We start from the raw sequence: 17,775 nt of genomic DNA on the forward strand, positions 1-17,775 counted from the left end.
GAAGTCTAAGTTTCAGGTCGTGGCATAGGTAGAGGCTCTGCAAGTTAGTGTGCAGATGCCTAGAAGTTCGCAGCTGAGTGCACGGACCATTGTAGCTGAGTGCGCAGGGTGAGTCGAGTCTGTAAGCATATGGAATTATCAATAAAGAGAAGTATTCTATAATTTCTACATCTTTATTTCCTATTTATGCATCTATTATATTGTGTATGAATTTCACTTCTAATGCTTATATGATGTGCAGATGTTTCTAACTGTATTGGTTAAGTGAATGCAAGTAAGAACATTTTTTTATGCGAAGTTAACCAAGACATGTTAATAAGGTAAGTAAGATACTTAGCATTTCAATTCGCTGCCCTGGCAGCGTGAAAACATAACAACCCCTGGTTAGGGCTGTGTGGAAGCTGATTGTAACATTTCGCGAAGGTACTGAAAGGTAGAGCAGAGAGATAAGAAACCTACGCGAAGGCAAGTATATTTGGAATAAACTACATCACATATATATCAAGGGTGTGGAAACTTGGTTCTAGCATCCCCCCATACTGCTCTAGGTGAGACCTCAGTCCGTGCTCCAAGGGCTGATGCTGAAAGGGCCAGTAGTGTAGGGATGTGGTTGGCTAACTAATGTTGAACCTGGGTAAAGCCCCCATAAGCCAACAGTCAAAAGAACTAGCCTATCTCTCTAATGCCTTGTGGGAGGAGCCAAGGTGAAAATTCCCATGCTCATACAATGAGGGTGTATATATAACCAAGGGTTGATGATTCCCCCTTATGACTCTTTGACTACCCTCATGATTATTCAACTTCCTATGATTTTTCAACTTACATGACTCTTCATATTCATGTGTGTCACTTGAACTTCCACTTTACAATACATTTTGAATACAATACATATGATCCACAATGATGATGTGGCATATGGAAAATCATGAAACAACTTGACATGAAACTGCTAACATGGACTACTTGATGGTGTGGAAATTTCAATCCATTGTTGTTGTTACATCTTTGATGTCTTCTTGAGAACAATTTGTCTTCCATATCCTCATGGCTTGATGGTGGGAGTCCTTGACGATCTTAAGTCTTTAGTTGTGGTTGCTAGTTAGTGTCACTTTTCGTTAATTTGAAAGATGATCTTGCACATTTCAACTGCAAAGATGTCTTTATGTATGATCCCCTCCTACATCTCCTTCTTCATCATCCTATCATGGTGTAATAAAGTACCTACTTCTGCAACTCACTCATGGCAATATGCATCAATATGAAAACCCTAGCCTAAGACAGAGCATTTGAATTCATGAACTAGGCTGGCACCGAGTGACATATCATAAGAGAAGGCCCAATGACTGAGCAATCGCATACTTCAAGTAGCTCATGGTCAATATTGATTGAAACTATGTGATAGAGGGAAAAGTTCGCCTAGGGCTTTTTGGGTTGAAACCCTAGCAGACTGAAAGTTATCTATTCAAAGAAACATGCATTCATACAGCCATTGTGCTATTGTAAGCAAATTCTATGATAAGGGTACGTACCTTTGGTCCTACGTTTGAGAAGGCCCTTAGGGTCCAAACCCTTCTTGGAGTTCCCTTCTTCTCTTTTGTCCTACAAAACAAACAATTCAAAGAACAGAAAAGTACATGGACAAAAACTTATAAAGAAACCATCTTTATGTTATAAAGAAAGGTAGTTAGTTATGAAATCCAAACAACCATTTACATATGAATTCTAAACATGAATATCATTAAAATAAATAAGATTCATTTCGGGAACCAAGACATGTGTTTCTTTTATTATAGACAAATAAAGTAAATAAAAAGGAATATTTTCACTTGAATCACCTTCAGCAAGCTCCAAGCAAAGCTTCCTTCCAGATCCGTTCCAGGCTCAAGCCTCTAACAAACTCCTTCCATGACTCTCTCCATGATGTCATAAATGGTGGATGAACATCAACACAAGGAAACAAAGGTTTCCTGTACAAAATGGGGGAAGTGCATAAGGCACAACGGACTTCAGACCTGGTCAAGGGAAAAATCTCAGCATAATAACCTTTCTCTCTCTTCTCTCCTCCTTTAGGCCTTCCCTTTGAGGTCTTCTTATACCATCTCCAAAGTAGTTTTTTAGTTAGGAGTTGGTTGGGAACAGTTGGGCCACGGGCACTAACAGGTGATCAGTAGGTAAAACCCGCGATCTCCGCCAAAAAATAAGGAGTTTTATATTTTTTTTAGTGTTTTAATACATACACGCGGGTTGGCTATACACATACCCGCATATACACGCGTTTAACTCAGGGCAATGTCGCGTATAAGGGATAAAACATTGTTTTTTTAATTTTAGGACCAGGTATGGAAGGAGGGGTTTCCCTAGGCCATGAGTACAACATCACAAACCATAAGAGTGAGATTTGGAGCTATAACATATGCCCCCTAATATATGAGGTCAGAAGGGGTACATGATGGTAGAAATATATTATGCGAGTACATGGAAAGGAATTCTGTCAAAAACAGAGGAGGACTTCACCAGAATTCAGCCTGCCAAGCCATCAAACGAGATAAAAAAGAAACACTGTCTGAGGCGGGCATACCCATTCTCAGAAAAAGTAAAGCATGTCCACATATCAAGTACAAGCGGATCCATTAAGTATACAAGTATAAATGACTGAAAGATACATAATGGATCATCTGACCATAATGAACAAGTACATGTCTGAATATCACATATAAGACTGTCAATGATGTTGAAAGATGAAACGGATCATTGATATCAAAGACTGATCCCAAAAGGTACCAATTGAACATGATGGAATAGGATGGGACTACACTGCAAACTCAGGTGCCAGCATATAGAATGTCGCCATGATTGACTGCAATATATAAAGTGGAGTGGTATCAACTAGCAACAACATGAGCAATTGTCAAGTGAACCAATGAATGCTGATACAACCTGAGGTCTTCACTGACCGCCGTGGTAGATTTCTACACCATGGGAATAAATGATCTAAAGTCGACCATGTGAGAAATCGTTTGATTACCAGTCATTGATGTATACCATTAAAGAACGCGAGACTAGTCATCGATAATGATAATGAGCGTCAAGGTACCCAGTACAATCTAAAAAGTGTGAATAGATGAGATGGAGTCGAACACATGTAAGAATCTATCGATCAGGAGACAATGATGGTTTCCCACTGTCGATAGCGAAGGATCTGCCACTAGTGTCTGCAAACCCCAAGGTACTGCCAAATGGACTCTAGATCTTTGCCCCAGAGTAATGAGTCGGAGTCAATAGGGAAAGATCCGCTAGAAGGAAGGCATTAAGGCATCCTTCATCAATCAAGCGCGAGTGTAACCCGTAGGCCAATAATGTGGAAGGAATCGGATGAAAAAGATGTAGTAACCCAACCGAAGTACGTTTTCGGCATACACAAGATGTGGCTAGTGCACAGCAGAAACCCTCTGAACCAACCAATAATGAAAGCTGACACAGAGGCAAGGTATCCACCAATAGGGTCAAATGGAAACCAAGGTACTGCAGGAATCCCAATGTGTGATAATGTAAGCTGACGTCGAACACAAGGGAAACCACTCAGTCAAAGACCCATGATACTGATCGATGCTGAGCACAAGGTAACCTATCAATAATGAAAATAGGGCTAGGGTGCGGCTCTAGGCCTGTCCTCAGAGCAAGATGTTTTAGTCGATAAGGACAAGACCCGCCAGTAAGAAGTCGATGGGGACCTTCTCAAACTGGCACGAGTAAAGGACCAATATAACTGATGTGATGATAGACATGACACTGACAACCAGGGATGGCCGACTGAAAAAATGAGTCAATAGACATCGCAGAAAGGCCGACTCAGGATAACTTCCCTTGAACAAAAGCACGACTCAATGTGACTATGTGGCAGCATATGATGCCTCTGTATAAGTTCGCCATGCAGGAGGCACAAACGAACCCTCCATATGATTGGAAGAGATAACCAATCGGGGGAGAACTGACTCAATAACAAGATTATGGCGTACCTAAGTCAAACTAAATCCCACCCATGCGGAGGAGACTTTGTTTTGAGTGCTTTGTTCAAGGGAAACATGACTAACTCTAGTTGCCAACAATAAATGGAAATAATGTCTCATTCCCGCTCTTTTTTGGAATATTTAATTTTTTTGTCTTTTTCTGTTAAGCTGGAAAAAGAATAAAAGAATGCTATGGTACAGTGGAAAGAATGAGTGTCGGTGAAACAGATGATCTAGTTCCTGGGAAAGGAACATTCCTATGCTCAATGCAGGGAGGTGAAAACTGGTCAGTGACACTCAGAGGTATTTTCCTTCCACAGGTCAAGGGGTGTCAAGCTACAGAAGTCAAAGGTATGCAAGATTGATTTTGCAGACGTCATGGTCAAAAGTTGGCTTAAACACGAGTCCAAGTGAAGCTGGATCTAGGCCAAAAGGTGCAAGTGGTCAACATGCAATGCAGTAGTACAACTCAACACAAAGGATCCTCTAGGGTATAAGGCCAGAACAAAGCGGAGAAGCTAAGACGAATGATTCCTCAACGCATAGGTCATGGCGGGACTACAGAGGACTCCCGAGCCTACTCAAATCAGAGTAGCATGGGCAAAAAATGTCAGTGAGGTGCTAACTAGGATGCCCATGTAAAGGATGGCTCTACCATCGTGTCATGATTTAAAGAATCGGCGAGTGAAGATGGCTTACGAAACATAACACGATGGGATCGACCCTATGGCAGATGTATCGGCAAATGGAGGCTAGTAAGCATAATGCAACGGAAAAATGATGTCCCTAACCTATATGCCAGTGAGAAAACGATACCTGCCATGATGGGTCAGCAGTCATGGAACCGTCTCGAACTATCAAAAAACGTCCAAAATGTCCTGAAAAATAAACCAATCTCGACATTCCAAGCTCCCAAGTTAAAAGTCACATGAGGCCAAACAAAATAAAATTTTGAAAAATTTTTGCCTTTTCAAAACTTATAAAAGGCATTTTTGACTCACCATTTTTACCATTTGAGTTTGAGAGCAAAGGTTTTGGAGCAAAAGGAGCAAACTTCCCACAGCCAGATTCAACCGTTCAAATTCGTCAAAAACCTCCAGGTAACTCTTATACTTAGCTTGCAATTGATTGTGACAAGTTTTAAGATTTTTGATTGATGTTTCACCGTTGAACTTTTGTCAAAAATTTCCTCACGGCGTATACGGGGTTGGTAATATTGAACCCGTGTACACGCGGGCCCTATACACGACTGTGTGCACAGGGACCCGCGTATACGCCGCGAACCATTTTTAAACAAAAACTAATGGTTTTGAATCAATTTTTTCTCAGGATGCCTCTCACGTGGCGTGAAAGAGAGCACGCAGCGGTAGATAATGAAGTTATGAACAGTCCAGAAGCATTAGATGCACTACAAGGATGCGGTTTGCTTAAATTTTTCAAATTGCCAAATATGAAATCGAACACGTGTCTGCTTGAGATGCTCATTGATTACTGGGATGTCGATGAGGAAGCCTTTATGATCGATCAGATGTCGCTCAGGGTAGAAGTGGAGGATATCTATTTTATCACAGGCCTTTCCTGAAGGGGAGAGGTAGTACAGTCCCGGGGCAGGACACGGAGTAGCCTCTCCATAGATGACTATGTATAGATATACTGCCCGGGACATCCCAAGAAGGTTGGGAGCCAGGTTTCCATCACACATGTGGCGAGTTTATCACTCAGGATAATCCTGTTCACCATGGCTCGAGTGAACGGATCATCGTCTCTACATCAGGCTTCACGGTAAAACATGAGCGTGGCAGTTGACTGTCTCACTACCGTGTTCGACTCCTCTTCTGGCCAACATGAAGAGCCAGCTCACTTCTATCAGGAGGGGTCAGACTAAAAACTTTGGATATGGGAGCATCTTGTGTACTTTCTTTTTCGAGAAGGTTCCTGCACTCCGCCCCAGGGTAGCAGTTTCCATCAGCACCCCACGCGATCACGCATGGGCCAGTGGGCTGATCTGATGAAACGTCTGGAGGGTGCGGAGGTCACAAGGACTACTTTTGATGATGACTTCTTCACCTGGTGGGATCAGCAGATCATCGCCGTGGATGACTACCCCTATGCTGGGCTGGATTTCCAAGGAGATCCTGATCTAGCGTTACCACTGAATGCAGCATGGGGCAAGATTGGTAAGATTTTGTTTTTCTTTTCTTTGATGAGATTCAAATGACTGATATGATGATCATGTTCTAGACATCGGGCCGGTACGACCAAATGGATTCCCGCGGCATGGACGACGTGGGCGAGGAACTGAAGAGGTGGCTGCTGATACAGAATGGACTCTAAACAACGTCCAACGACACTTGGCGAGACTGAGCTGCCGAGTATCGATGGCCATCATAGAGGAACTTCCCAAGGATATGCAACATCATGTGGTTGGAATGCCACGTGACTGGGTTCGCATTTTTCAGCGTGTGGCCAATGCTATAGTTACATACTTAGATGCTCATCCTGAGTTGAGGCATTAGATATGCCGGACATGATTATGGGCATTTGAGTCCCAATTTTGTATGTTTTTGGACACACATATGTACACTCGAGATGCTTTACGATATATATATATATATATATATATATATATATATATATACAGTTTGACTTTTTGATGCTTGATTTTATTATGATGAATGATTGATGTGCCAGTCTAGTTCCTGATTAACGATAGAATCAGCTAACCAATTATGAGATCTTGGAATGTGCAAATAATTAATATAAGTAAATGATCTTTGCAACAACCTCACCCTTAAATACTGGCGATATAAAGATGGACCCCGTACCCGATAAATGTTATTTAATTGAGACACTATCAATTGAAAATCAAGATACACTACCAACGAGTCGATCCCATGATAGATTTCCTTGTATAATAAATTAATAACAGCAGTATACTCGGCCATATTGTTTGAATTAGGACTGATGCACACGCCTCTTGATGCCATCAATTGACCAGTTGGATAATAGAGTACCCAAGATGTGGAAGCAAGATTCCGAGTGTGCCGACTAGCACCATCGGCGAACCCAAAATACACCAAATCATCCATCAACACCTGTCACAGTAGACCAAAAAGTTTTGATATCATAAAACTCTCGACGATATATGTACAAATATACATAAAGTACAAAGAAGCCATTGCCTGGCCAAAACTAAGCAAAGTACTTCTTTTGGTGGAGCCCATCAGGGGGCTCCGCCGAGTTACTCCTAGGGATGTTTATAGGTACGACGATCGAACCAATCAATATACTCCCTTTGGCAAATGAATGTGTTGGAGCCAAAGGGACCATACAAACATCGCTAGTCGAACTGGAGGACCGAGAGTCAACTGCAAGGACAGGGGAATGAAAGTGTAACCGACGATGTAAATCTTCCAAAGGTCGATCTACAGCCGTCATTGCTTCGAATATCGCTTTGTCCGATGGAAAAACAATATCTGAGCAATCCGATGGAGAGGTGGAATCAAGGGTCCGAAAATGAGCTACATCACCATCTATCTCCTTCCGAGAGGAAGAAGTATAATGGTTATCTACAGAGTTATTGATAGATTCATATCTAAGCTCTACTGCAGATATAAGAGATTCTATTCCACCCACCTTGTCGTCACCTGATGTGGTCACAGATGAAGGTAAGGTTCCAGGTTTCGAAGAATAAGGAGTTTGAACAAACTCTCTCCGTAAAGGATCCTTGGAGGATGAAAATGTATCTATCCCAGCTGTAGGAGTGGGAAGATTAAATGTACCCATCAATGAAGAGTACATCCCAACTCCTAGAATCTCAGTAGGCGGACTGGGGTTACCCACTAAAGGAATGGTAGAGTCAGAGCTTGCTTGAGGATCAATTGGGAAATAGTCCAATTGATCAACCTTAATGATTTTCCCTTCATAAGGAAAGCAAATGACACGAAATAGAGTCGAAACAACGACATCCATTTCGTAGACCCAGTTCCTTCCTAAGAGGAGATTATAGTCTAGGTTAGCATCTACGACCTCTACTTCAATATTAACGACCTTTCCTCCAACACATATAGGAAAGGTCGGGATAATCCCGTATGGCCTATGAGAATGACCATCAAACGTTGTCAAGAGGGTAGGTGAAAGAACAACTGACGGTGGTCCAATGGCCTTCCAGCATGACATAGACATGACACACGTGGAAGCTCCCTCATCTATAACCGTCTGAAAAATATTTGTTTTCTGGTAGGTAGAATTTATCTGGAAAGCCATGTGATGAGGAAGTCTCTTTTTGACATTACTCATATCAAAAGTGAGAGCTAAAGAATTACTTGGATCCACTGCCCCCATTGCGGATAGCAAGGCACTTCGTTGAGTAGGACACGACTGGAGAACCTCTAAAGCAGACATAGCACATGGACTTTGAGCCAGATCCTCAACAATGGAGTAATTCTGGGCTGCCCTAATATTAGGGTTGATAGTCGCGCGTTTTGTGGAACCTTTCGGTACCCGAGGTATAGTCTCGACAGAAGGTCGCTCAATATGAAGCGGGTTGTTAGTTTCGGGAACTGATTTACCCTTGGAAGTTTCACCTTCACCATAATCGCATGACCGTGTGGTCACATTAGCATGAGCACCCACCATGAAAACATTTGATGACTTGTCCCCTTCCTGGTTGCCCCCTGCGGAGGTTCCAGGGTTTGAACTCGCGCCAGCAAGAAGTTGTTTCCCTTGGGGAAACGGGTTAGTTAACACAGATTGAGAACTAGGAGTCCCTTGCTGTCCTAACAAGTGCTGAGCATCTTCAATCTTAGGGCAGAGATGAGTTAGATGTTCTCCACTGCACAACTTGCATGGAAACTTGACTTTCTTTCTCGACTCATTTCTACCACCACCAGCGTTGTTGCCGATTTATTTGCATCAGGCTTCCCATCCTGGTTCTTTTTCTTACCTTGTCCTTTCTTTTTCCCATTGGAATTTTGATTTCCTTTGGGGTTATCAGATTGGACGGCATTAATTGAAGAAGTTTCGGAAGCGGGGGGATTAGACGATGTGACTTGGTTGTTAGAAGCAGTTTGCAAGGACAACTGTTGCAATTGATTCAACAAGTTCATTATAGTTGTGTCTACTGACCCAACGATACCATCCGCGTGCAGACCTGGCTTCGACTTAGCTACGTCAACCTTAGATCCAGGAGCATCTAGCAAGTACTTTTGTAGGATCCCAGACTTAGAGTAGATCAATTCTAATTGTTGGGCCCTAAAAATGGCTTGCTCCACAGAATAGACCCCAGACATGGAGACATCCTTGGAGATATCGGGTTGTAAAGACTTCAAAAACCACTTGAGACGGTACTCTGGAGCGATTTCGGCTTTAATGAGCCTCTTTCTCCATCTCCATTCCTAAATACGATCGGAAATGTGGGCTGCCTTATCCTGACGGAAGGTGGCCAGAAGTTCAGTTCCGGCATCATAGCAGACAGGCAACTGGAAATGACTTAAGAAAATATTGGCTAAGTCAGTGAAAGATGTAAAGCTGCCCCCTCGCAACTCTATATACCATTTCGCTGCATTACCAGTCAAGGTGCGCTGAAAGAGTCTCAACCTAATCGAGTCATCGATAAGGGAGTTAGATGAGCACCACAAATGGAATGTGGTTACATGGTCGCCTGGGTCTTCACCACTCTTCCCTTCGAATTTTGGAATGTCCGAAGGGAGTTTGGTTGGGACCGGAGGCCAGGGTAGATTGTACTTGATTGGGTCATTTGTTAACTTAGTGAGATCTGCCAAGTTCAACGTTGCCAGAAATGGAAGCCTAGGAGGACCTTGGAGATTCCACCCAGACTGGGTAGAACTCCCAAAGTTTTGAAAAGATTGTCCTGGAATTTGGGAGGCACCAGGCTGCCCGAAGTAACCAGTAGAACCGGCTGAACCAAAAGGCAAGCCTTGTGATCCAGGAAAATTCATAGTTTGACCAACTCCGGCCGTATAACCTCCACAACCAGCAAAGTTTCCTCCTAAATGATTGTAAGGAGTTGATAACCCCTGATACGGATTCCAAGCTAAAGCAAGGGGAGGAATACTTTGAAACGAACTAATCGTGGAGTACAACCTATTCCCTTGTTGGCCGATAAACGGATTCCCAGTTCCCACGCTACTAACCCCAGGGTTATTCCAACCTTGGAAAGGATTACTGCTTTGTCCTACAGAAGAAAAAGGCATGGATCCTACCGCTGGGTTGGAATGTGGTATATGACCACTTCCGAAAGGAAAACCCTGGAATGAAGCTGATCCGCCCATCATGGACGTAGCAGCACTAAACAGAACCGATGGAATACCCTATGAGTGGGTGCCAAATGGGAAGAATCTAGTGCTAAAAGCATTGGTTTGGGCATTTCCACTCGTGGACGGAATGGTGGTAGACCCAACTAAAGATGTGCTAGCAAAAGATCCAAACAAGGAAGCAGAGGAGATGCAAATGGTTCCTCCCCCTTGCACCGATGTTGGGGTTTGCATAGTCGTAGCACTTGTAGAAGCCATGCATCCAGTAGTGGTAATCAATGGTAAGTGCATAGCGTAACCTGGACTTGACGGTCTATGCGTCGGAGTCCCAACGTATTGCAATACGTCTGGATGACTAGATGGTAGTGGAGAATTCGGAGCCGCTAATGACTCTGAGAGTTCTTCTACCTCTATGTTATTCTTCGCTTGAAAGAGAACTCGAGAAAGGACTAGAGTGCCCCTCTCTTGTTCAGAATTTCCAGGCCTTGCTTGGCCGCTAATGCCCCAGAGAGGAGGATCAATCCCCGATGCGTCAACCGGCGTGGGATGGAACCCACCGGTAGTATTGGCTCTGCGCCTTCTAGGCGAAGGTTCTAAACTTGGTGGTGAAAGACCATGAAGTCTTCGAGACCATCTAGAAGATTAACAAACACATTTATTTTTGTTGAGTTTTCATCCGTTTTGTGGTGTCGTTTCGCAAAAGTGTTTAATTGCCTATTCTTTAATCACAAGTTTCAGTGTTGTTGAGAACATTTCTTTTTGAAAAGACTTTTTTTGTTTGTGGCTTTGAAGAAAATCTTAGTTTTGCTTTCTTGAACTTCCTTTTCATTTGGTTTCCTTTTAGTGAAGTGAAAGTGCTTTATGTTTGTCTTAGAACTTGTTTTTAGTGTTTAGACAAAATGAATGGTAGCGTCTCATATTCCATCTAGGCATTGTAAGTGGCAAGATAAAGTTTGATAAGCAAGCAACTTTCATTTTTGGTTTTTAGAGTAGTTTTAAATCTTGCATCCACATATAGTTGTTGCATTGGGATAGATTTTCATCCCCTTTTTAGGCATATATAGCTTTGTTAGCTTTTGTGAGTGTGAAGGGTGAATTAACGAAAAGAAAAGAAAATTTGTTTTATTAGAAGTACCTCTGAACCCTATAGAAATTGCTCTTCATCGAAAAACGAAAAAGTGCATGTGCATGTACTTAAGTTTTTATTAATTTCTTTTGCGTCAAAAAACACCACTAGTTTCACTTCCGTTACCTTGTGACTTAAAGAACAGCCTAATAAAATCAAGCGCTAACTAAAATTCACTAGAAATTTTTGTTTTAGTCTGTTACACCAAGAAGATTAGGATTTTAGGGCCTTGGATTAGGCGAGTGGAGAGTTAACTCTCCAAGGCCATATAAACGTCAAACATAGGAGTCTGAATAACGAGAGAAAATCCAATAGCGTTAGGAAGACCAGGAAAGCTCCGGATACCCCAGCAAGCAGACAAGGCAGCTGAGCCTTGATTGGCTTGAAAAACACCCAAACTAGGAACAACAAGAGTGTTGTCGCCAGTGGAGTCGCCAATTCTGATAGAGGGAAAAGTTCTCCTAGGGATTTTTGGGTTGAAACCCTAGCAGATTGAAAGTTATCTATTCAAAGGAACATGCATTCATACAACCATTATGCTATTGTAAGCAAATTTTATGATAAGGGTACATACCTTTGGTCCTACGTTTGAGAAGGTCCTTAGGGTCCAAACCGTTCTTGGAGTTCCCTTCTTCTCTTTTGTCTTGCAAAACAAACAATTCAAAGAACACAACAGTACATGGACAAAAACTTATAAAGAAACCATATTTATGTTATAAATAAAGGTAGTTAGTTATGAAATCCAAACAACCATTTACATATGAATTCTAAACATGAATATCATTAACATAAATAAGATTCATTTTGGAAACCAAGACATGTGTTTCTTTTATTATAGACAAATAAAGTACATAAAAAGGAATATTTTCACCTGAATCACCTTCAATAGGCTCCAAGCAAAGCTTCCTTCCGGATTCGTTCCAGCCTCAAGCCTCTAACAAACTCCTTCCATGACTCTCTCCATTATGTCATAAATGGTGGATGAACATCAACACACAAGGAAGCAAAGGCTTCCTTTACAAAATGGGGGAAGTGCAGAAGGCACAAGGAACTTCAGACCTGGTCAAGGGAAAAATCTCAGCATAATAACCTTTCTCTCTCTTCTCTCCTCCTTTAGGCCTTCCCTTTGAGGTCTTCTTATACCATCTCCAAAGTAGTTTTTTAGTTAGGAGTTGGTTGGGAACAGTTGGGCCACGGGCACCAACAGGTGATCAGCAGGTAAAACCCGCGATCTCCGCCCGAAAATAAGGAGTTTTGTATTTTTTTTAGTGTTTTAATACATACACGCGGGTTGGCTATACACATACCCATGTATACACGCGTTTAACTCAGGGAAATGTTGCATATAAGGGATAAAATGCTGTTTTTTAAATTTTAGGACTAGGTCTGGAAGGAGGGGTTGCCCTAGGCCATGAGTACAGCATCACAAACCATAAGAGTGAGATTTGGAGCTATAAAACTATGCAATGTGTAGCTAAGGCTAGACTAAAGGAAAAATTTGTGCAGTGCCCACTGAGGGAAAAATTTATGCAATGCCCACTAAGCAAAAAAATTGCATAGTACCCACTAAGGGAAAAATTTTGCGCAGTCCCCATTGATGGAAAAATTGGCATAGTCCCTACTGAGGAAAAAAATGTGTAGTTCAAGAAGGAAGTGGAGGCTACAGGATGGTGCCCTAGGAGGACAAATTGCGCAATTTTAGGAGGTAAGGGGAGCTTGAAAACTACGCATTTTCACAGTTCAGAGTCTTAGGAAGAGAGCTTGATGCTTGTGATTGCATAGTTCACAGTTCAGGCTAGGTTCAGGGACAATGTTTGCACAGTTTTGGTGAGTTAGACTGAAGGGATGACCAATGCGGGAGATTTTTGCGTACTTTTAATTGAGTAGGGAGGCTAGGCTAGTGTGGGACTGTGCAGTTCAAGAGCTCAAGGAGAGATATTGATGCATGTGATTGAGCAGTGAACAATCAACGCAAGACTATCTGAGAGGATTGCGTAACTATGGGAGGGAAGGTTGGGTCTTAGGTTCAAGGATTACATAGTGTAGCAGTACTAGGAGGCAAGAATTATGCATTCTGTAGTTTCAAAATTCAAGTTCACTACTTGAGGATTGGAAATATGCAATGTAAAGTCCATGCAGGATGGGTGAGGTCAAGTTGATGGGTCAGAAAGTCTTTCTGGAAAAGGTTAAGTGCTAGACCAGTGATAGTGATGTGTGAAGTGGTAATGCTTCAACTTTGTACTGACACTTAGACTACTTGACGACCTAACAACATAGATAAACCATAACACATAAAAAATACATTTTCATGTGTGTGACCACTCTATGATCAGTTACGACAAGTGGGACACTTCAGGTACACTTTGCAATGACCATGATGACACTTGTGTAACAGTTCTCGTAACTTTGTGAATGAGTGTGACAGGTGTTTATATGATTAGAACAACTCATAAACACAAATATGAACCCCTCAAACTACCAGATTAAGCTTTTTCACATGATGTGACAACCTACATGCGAAAAGACAACATTTTTCCTAATTTGAAAATGCAACCAAAACACTCCAAAAGATGCAGGAAATGAGTCTTCATGTTTGCGACGACAATGTAAAAGACTAAGGAAGGCTCTGAAAATAAGCATAGGCTAAAATTTTTAGAGGGTGTTGTAGCCACTATAACACTTGTCGACACACTAGTAGAATCCAGCTTCTTTGTTTTGGTTAACTCTTCTATGCAGGCTCTTACCTATTCATGTATTATTGATTGATCATGTAGATTACTTTGGCCTTTCCACTTACCCCATGACTAGAGATGGTCCCCTCTCTACCCTATTGGTTGAGCACAACATAATATTTAGCTATATCACAATATTTCGAGTTAGGAAGGGTAGTGTAGCTCGTGAGTTTAAGATTTTCATAGTAGAAGTTTCCATCCCTTGTGTTTCTCCATTGTTAGTAGGCCTCGATATCACCTCTATAGAGTGACGTATGAACATAAGCATTGGTTCATTCCTAATGAGCTGAGGTACTACCCCAATGGAGTGTCTTGCTTCACCTCTCTATGTAGGAATCCTTTCTCTTCTTTCACCTTTATTTATTATTTTAATGAGGACTATGCATCAAAACTTATTCATTTTTGGGTGAAAGAGGGATCTTGACTTATTGAGAGTAGAAGAAGTTTTTCCTTCATAGAAGTATATAAAGACCTCTAATTTAGGTTTCCTCGTTTAGATTTTTCCCATTCTCCTCTTTTATTAATTATCTATGCATGGAAAACCAAAATATAAGAATTGACTATAGGTATAAGGTTTCCTCGTTAGACACGAGCTCATGATTGGACCAAAACATTCCTTACAAATGGATCATATTTTCTATCAGTGCTTCATTGACTAAAAGACGAAGCCAACACAAAGAAGATAGGCTAGAGGTTCAACCAAATGTTGAAGTGTCACAAAAGTCTTTATACTTTAGCCACACACATAATAGAAAGCCAAAACAGGTCCAGGCACAACAATTATTCACATGATGCAAACAAAAGGAAATAATCAACAAGAAAGAAGACAAAAGAAAAAACGAAAGGAAAGAAAAGAAAATGCATGGAATTAAAACCAGATATCAAGCAAAAGGGACTAAACCATAACATAATGCAAGGGAAATGGGAGAAAAGAGAAGAGAGACTAAGGGTAACAAAATGGGATGGGTGTGAGAGAATGAAAACTAACGATGAAACTAATCCTACTCCTAGCCTGACATCTAGTAGGTCAGTTCATGTGTAATGAAATTTCCAGTGAGGTCAGCATAATTTTTCTTGACATGCATCGACAGAGACACAAACAATTAAAATAGATATAAAGCAATGTGCAATAGAAAAGATAAAAACTCAAAATACTTGCACAAATTTTTGAAGGTCCTTCCTATGGGTAGAGAGGTGTGTCACAACCACTACTTTCATTCAATTCACATTCTTACCTTTTTGATGAATACCATCCTTCAACATACCTTGCAAGCTCCTCCTGTATGTGTCACCATCTGCACTGAACTTCTTAACCAACATGAGGAAATATTTCAACTTTTTATTGTGAGAGAGCTTCCCAGGTATTGGTTCCAACAATTCATTGATTGGATTGTAAAATTCAAGATGGTCCTCTTAAAAACACTGAAATCTTTGACAAGACAAATTTTCAATCAGAAACATGGAATTAAGATGAGAATATTGTGAGGGAAAATAGATCTGATCATAGTTAACATGCATGCCAATATGGTGAGGAACTAACACAACCCTCAACGAAGGATGAAGTTCCTCAACCATTTGGGAAGAATCCAAATAGCGAGATGTGACATTATGAATACCAAAGGATGTGCGGAAACTGTCATTAGATGTACTAGGGGGAAAATGACAAAATGAATAACAATCATTAAGGACATAATAATAATCAGATAGCTTGATTTAACCATCATATTCCATGTTTGTAATAAATAAATATAAACCAAATGAATCAATTTCAAAAATTCTCTGCATAGTAGAATCATCTTCCTCATGTGATGGGTGTAACAAACCATTTTTTTTTTACTAGTTTCACATTGTACTAGCATTGTAACCACCAAGAGAAGTGAATAGGAATGTTAGTATAATAAACACATGAAACCAATAAGGGTAAAATAAGTCTAGAATAATTTGATTCATCAAATAATCCATGCATTCACTAACACTAAAGAGGTGTTCAGGTGTGATGAAGGAAAGGATTAGCATCACGATATCTACAAGAAGTATCAGGAGCTGATTGTTTTCAAGAGGGTGTGACAAGTATATCTCCTTTGGCCAAAGCTAATATTTGGGATAATAAATTTTTCAATTGGATGATTCTATGAGAAATACGCATTTGAACTCAAGTTCAATACCAGACACCTGCATGAAAATAAAACACCTTGAATCCAATCAGAAATAAGATCTTGAAAATTCAAGAGATCATATCCGCAACGCCAAATATATTTCAAGAAATAATTTACATCGAGTGAAACTTTGTGGAAAGTAGAAATATGTGAAGAAAACCATATCTAACATAAATAAAGGGTCTTACCAAAGTTGTAAGATCCTGAAATAACCATCAGTGCAATTTGAAGTGCCCCGACTCCCTGGCAAGTGCCGAAACATTCAAATTGTAAAATTGCATCATAAAGATTGAACTAGATCACACATAGTGTGAGGATAGTTGCTTTCACTAATCTTGATGAGATCACTATTAACTAGGTGGAAACCGTCTTTGTCACTAACTTGATCATATTTTTCAACTTCAACAACTAGATTACTCAAGTTAAAAGATTCATATGATCATAAAGTTGAAGATGTTTGAATCAAGAAAATGTCACAACAAATCTGGTTTGGATAGTTATCTTCATGCAAGAGAAAAGATAATGAGGGATGGGAAGAGTGTTGGGTGTGGGTTTTTACCTATCTTTTGCACATTCTCTCCCCTGTTTTGACCTTTCTATCCTCCAGGCTTGTGCCCTTATATGACCAAACTCCCTGTTTTCTTACATTTTTAATCCATTTTACTGTCATGTTACTTTGTTATATTTTACTGAATAATATGAGGATTTATTCCTTTTTGTGGCTAACTGGGAGAGCATTGAAGAAGTTGTTTGGGAAGTTCATCTTTTCAGGTATTGGCTCGTGAGAAAAAGACTATGGAGCAGACAAGCCGCAAGGATTGACTGTGGGAAAGGGTAGAATGGTTTGCTATTACACCACTAGTGTTGTTATTGATCCGAATTGGATCCTAAACACTCTCTAAGTTTTCATGACTGTTTCAAATTATTTTTAAAAAATTCAAGTCTTCAAAAAAAATCAAGCTATTAGAAGGAATCCTCATAACAATTGCAGTTGTGGTCAGTGCGGAGCAACGAGGAACATGATAAGATTCTTTCTGTTTGGAGTGAATTTGTTTTTGCAATTAAAAAGAAATTCTATCCACTAGCCTATATGTAGCAAGCCATCATGAGCTGGCAAACTTTCACCAACTAAAAGGGAAAAGTGTACATGGATACACCCAAGAATTTAGCAAAAGAGCTTTGATTCTAGGAATTTCTTTAGACTCACCTAAAAATCTATTGAAGTATATAGGTGGTCTACATAGCTAAATGAGGCACACTATCCTCATGTTTAATCCCACTAGTATAGATGAGGTATCCATTCAAGCTACACATCTAGAAGCCAAAGGTAAGAATGGGAACCCAGAAGTTGGGGGATCATCCAAACCCACTATAAGAATAAGGAGAAAAGAAAATAGAAATGGAAAGAGAGGAAGACAAATACTGTACAGAAGAGCAAGTCTTCATGCACTCATTGTAACAAGGATGGGCATGATGATG

The sequence above is a fragment of the Pinus tabuliformis genome, chromosome 8, assembly GCF_031772625.1.
Source record: "Pinus tabuliformis cultivar Carrire ecotype Pingquan chromosome 8, CPIR1, whole genome shotgun sequence".
NCBI lineage: Eukaryota > Viridiplantae > Streptophyta > Pinopsida > Pinales > Pinaceae > Pinus > Pinus tabuliformis.